This window comes from Lontra canadensis, unplaced genomic scaffold, assembly GCF_010015895.1.
Source record: "Lontra canadensis isolate GAN:19392208 unplaced genomic scaffold, GSC_riverotter_1.0 scaffold71, whole genome shotgun sequence".
Classification (NCBI taxonomy): Eukaryota; Metazoa; Chordata; class Mammalia; order Carnivora; family Mustelidae; genus Lontra; species Lontra canadensis.
This window is the reverse complement of record NW_022631065.1, coordinates 4,656,810-4,661,650: the sequence shown is the minus strand read 5'-3', so window position 1 is coordinate 4,661,650 and position 4,841 is coordinate 4,656,810. Positions and strand designations below refer to the sequence as shown.

At 41.9% G+C, this 4,841-nt stretch overlaps 1 pseudogene; it reads left to right on the top strand.

The window, feature by feature from the left end:
- The first annotated feature begins 206 nt into the window (after nucleotides 1-206).
- Nucleotides 207-952, top strand: LOC116881076 (annotated as a pseudogene).
- Nucleotides 953-4,841: the final 3,889 nt, after the last annotated feature.

Here is a 4,841-nt window from a genome sequence, read left to right as displayed (position 1 = left end):
GCTGGGCCGCCACGGCCTGCGGCACTAGGCAGTGGCCGGACTTAGCAGCGTCCTCTTGGGGGGCGGGACACGCAGGTGCGCCAAGACGCCGAAGAGAATGTGGGGCCTGACCCGCCTCAGGGGCGCCACCAGAAGGCAGCAGGGCTGGAGCAGTGAGGCGCGCAGTTGGACAATTGCGTCCTATCGTGCAACTGCAAGCTGTGCGCATGGGCAGTGTCTACCAGAGCGCCGCTCTATCTGCAGTTGACGGAGGCTTTGCTCCAAGGAGGGCGGGCCGTGGTTTGTGCTGAGGGGCCCTGGTACCCTTGGCTTGTCATGGAGTTCTGTGAAGGTGGAAACCAGCACCCACAAAAGCTTCATGGTACAGGTCACGAGCATCACTGCCTTCCAGCGCAAAATCCATATGGTACCCAGTGACGTAAAGCCAGGTAACAGCCTCATCACGGAGCGGTCGGGCACCCCCACCCAAAAGGTAGCCTACTTTGGACTAAGCAAAGGCTGTACTGGGCTGGCTCCCCTGAAGCAAAGAGGGCACTCAAGACAACAAAAATGTGAATGTGAATAAATACCACCTGTCCTCAGCGTGTGGCTCAGGCTTCCACGTGGCTGCAGACGTCTGGGACGGACCGGACCCTATAGACAGCCATGGCTGATATATTTATCACCCGGGCATTAGCACCTGGGCAAAGATAGAGTCACTGTCATTGACTCTGAGACCAAGAAGGAGTGCTTGAGGATCTGTATCAAATAAGGGCGCTAGGTGGTCCTTGTTGGTGAGGCGCAGCTTGAAAACCCAACTGACTGCTTGCTCATCTGTCTCTCAGAAACTCAGGACTTCCATGTCTGAGGGGATAAGCAGTTCTTGAAAGATATGTTAGCTGCTAACCCACAGGACAGGCCAGATATCTTTGAGGTTGAAACTAGAGTTGCCCAGGTCTTCTGTGCCGCTTGAAATTCCGGGCAAAGCATCGGGAGTGTTTTTTTTAAAAAAACTAGATGAGTGTACTTTTTTTTTCTTCATGCATCGTTACTGGACTGGTTGCCTCATCCTGGGCCCTGGGATGGACCCCGTGGAGCTGGGGAGAAAAACAGGACTGAAGAAAACTAAGTGCTTGTTACCAAAGTCCCCCCACCCCAGTGTCCTTGAGATATGTGGGATTATTTAACTAGGAATTGGAAGTACATCAAATTAATAAATGATTACTATAGAACCTGCAAAAAATATGCTGGATGGTTTATTTGACTTGAAACAACTTTTAAGTTAAAATAATCAGGAATTATCATCCTCTTGAAATAGAAAGACGTTGTTTTCCTTAGGTTTCATAGCATGTAAGGGATTCTGCAGATTCTTTCCTTCACATTTCAGGTAGCTGTGTACAACTTTGTTGTTGTTGTTGTTGTTGTTGTTATATACATACAAGCATTCTGCTAATTGTATTGTTTCAGTGGTATCTGGAAAAGGAAAGGAAAGAAAAAGACTTGATAGGAAATACTACAAACTGGATGTTTATTCCAAAGGAAGGAAGCGTTTAAAAAAAAAATAATAAAGATCCATTTCACAGATGTTAAAGGAATGATGGGAGGAGTATATTTAAAGGAAGAAAGGAGGTTCCCAGTAGCTGTAGTTGGAAAGATTAGCGGGGTCTATGACCATACCACCCTGAACGTGCCGGATCTCGTCTGGAAAGATTAGCGGGTACCTGAAACCTGGAAGCTTACTGTGGGACTACTTGTTAGTTAAACATTAATCAGAGACCATTTTGTTTCAAGTTAGTGGATGTTTGGGCAGCATGAAAACGAAAAAATGCCATTTAGCTCAAACGTGGACATTCTAAATAAGGATTATCCAAAAAAGAGAAAGAAAATGAAGCAATTTATCTTGTAACAATTTCATTGCCTTAGTGTGTATCTGTGTGTGTAGGCGTGTAGTTATTCACACCTTTGGTGTCGGGGCTAGGACTGTTGTGGAGACTCTAGGACCTCAGAGACTGCACACATTTTTAGGAAAGATGAAATTCAGCTTGTCTCTGTGACCTTTATGTATAATGCAGGGGTGCTTGTTCAGGCTTTCATCAGAAGCCAGATTGAAGTGGTTTATGTAAATATTTAAGGCCCAGTTTTCCAGAAGATGGTCTGAGACCTTAATATTCTTTGAATCCGTACAAAATCTATAGAAAGATTTTTAGTTGATTCACCCTTTTCAGGAACCCAGAAACTTCTTTTTTTTCCAAGTCTACAGAAATATAACTGGCATATAGCTTTGTGTAAATTTTAAAGTATACAACATGTCAGTTTGACACACACAAAAAATTGTGAAATAGTTACCACAGTTATTTAAAACTTACTCTATCATCTCACATAATTACCTTTTGCTTGGTGGTAGAACATTTAAGATTTACTCTTTCAGCTCTTATTAACTATTGTCATCATGCTATACATTGCATCCCCAGAATTTACTCATTACTGAAAGCTTGTACCCTTTGATTTGATCAGTATCTATTTCCCCCACCCCTCAGATCCTAACAACCCCCATTCAATCCTCTGTTTCAATGAGTTCAGCTTTTTTAGACTCCATGTGTAAGTGAGGTCATGCAATATTTGTCTTTCTCTGACTTATTTCCTTTAGCATAACACTACAAGATCCGTACATTTTGTCACAAAAGGTTAGATTTTATTCTTTTTTAATTTAATGGCAAAAAATATATGTGTGTGTGTGTGAATATGGGTATATATTTTTTCTGTATCCATTCATCTGTCATTGGACATTTAGGCTTCCATATCTTGGCTATTATGAATAATGCTGCAACAAACAGGAAGTGCAAGCTATCTCTTCGAGATCCTGATTTCATTTCCTTGGTATATATACCCAGAAGTTGGATTGCAGGATCCAATTAGTTAGTTTTGATAGGAACCTTGGTTAGTTTTTTGAGAAACCTCCATATCGCTTTCTAGAGTGGCTGTACTGATTTACATCCACACCAACAGTTTATAAGTATTCTCTTTTCTTCACACCCTTGCCAACACTTCATTGTACTTTTGATGGTAGCCATCCTAACAGACGTAAGGTATTATCTCGTTGTTTTTATTTGCATTTCCTTGCTTATTAGTGATGTTGAGCACCATTCATGTACTTGTTGACATTATTATGTTTTCTTTGGAAAAGATATGTATTTGAGTTTTCTGCCCATTTTTAAATTGGATTACTTTTTTAAAAAGTGTGTGACTTCCATATATATTTTGGATATTAACCCCTTCTCAGTAGATTGCCTCTTCATTCTATTGAATGTTTCTTTTTGCTGTGCAGAAGTCTTTTAGTTTGATATAGTCCTCTTCATTTATGTTTGCTTTTGTTGCCTGCACTGTTGGTGTCATATCTGAAAATTCATTGCCAAGATCAACATTAAGAGCTTTTTCTTATGTTTTCTTTGGGAGTTGTGCAGTTTCAGGTCTTACATTTAAGTCTTTAATCTTTCATCTATTTTGAGTTAATTTTTATGAATAAGTAATGTAAGCTAGGCTCCAGTTTTAGTTTTCTGCATGTGGTTATGCAGTTTTCCCAACACCATTATTGAAAGGACTAGCCTTTATCCACTGAAGGATATCCATTGTATGTTCTTGGCTCCTTTGTTGAAAATTAATTGACCGTGTATACATGGGTTTATTTCTGGGCACCAGTTTTGTGTCATTGGTTTGTGTGTCTGTTTTTATGCCAATACAGTACTGTTTTAATTACTTTAGGTCTGCATAGATGGGCCTGGATTCTGAGTTAGGGAAAGGGGATTGATTAAAAGCAGGAGACCACTGGTGTGGGTCTAGCATCTAGGTCTGTGGAGACCTGACAAGAGTTGGGTCGGGTTGGGAGCCAGCCTGGAGCTTGGGACAGCTGGTAATAGCTTGTCACCTGGACAGGCCTGGAGCCTTCATTCATGGAAGTCACTGAGACAGGAAAGGAGCCTGGGAGACTGGCCTGGTGCTGGGGCAGGCTGAAAGCCTAGGATCCCAGGTACTTGGTTGGGCCTGGAACCATGGGGGCCCACCTGGTGCTAGGGTAAACTGGGAACCTGGGGTACCAGGAGCCAGTCAACGGGAATTGGTGCAGGCCTGGTGCAGAGGTCCACAGTGTGAAGTCAGGAGGGAAGCAAAGCTCCACTCTCCACACTGGGCTGACATGGTTTGGGGTATGGGTTACAGGGTCATGTGAAACTGTCTTTCCTACTCTCTTTAAGATGTATTGTCTTATTTCTGTGCTCCATCCAAGTGCTGTCATATCTTACCAGGAATCCTTGGCAATTGTGAAGGTCATTTTCTGTGCAGGTGTTTATTCAAATTGATGTTTCTGGGAGGAGAGAGTACTAGAAATTCCTATACCACCATCTTGCTAACCCCAGAAACTTTTTTTTTTCTCCCAGCCAAGTCTGGATGAACTCGTTCACATGGTCCATGCACATTCCAATTTTTGTTTGGAACATCTTAGGTACCTAGATACACATTTTAATATTTATGACTCTCTCCCATGTGTAGCATCTATAAAGCAGAAAACACAAATTGATCATAATATCAGTTAGGAAAAGATTAAAGTATAATATTCATGCTATATTACAAGAGTGGTGGTGTTTGGTTTGGAGGGGTTGGGCCAGTGGGAAATCAGTATTAAAGCATGTAGCTTTTGCTGGGGTGGGGGGATGGGTGGGATAGAAATTCTGAAATAGATGCAAACCAATGAAAGTGATTCTTAACAACTTACTATATCAGCCTAAACTGCCTTTATAATAAATTTTAGGTATATAACCGCTCTTTGTTGGAGCATATAATGTAAGTAAAGTCTTTTTCTTTTCAGCGTT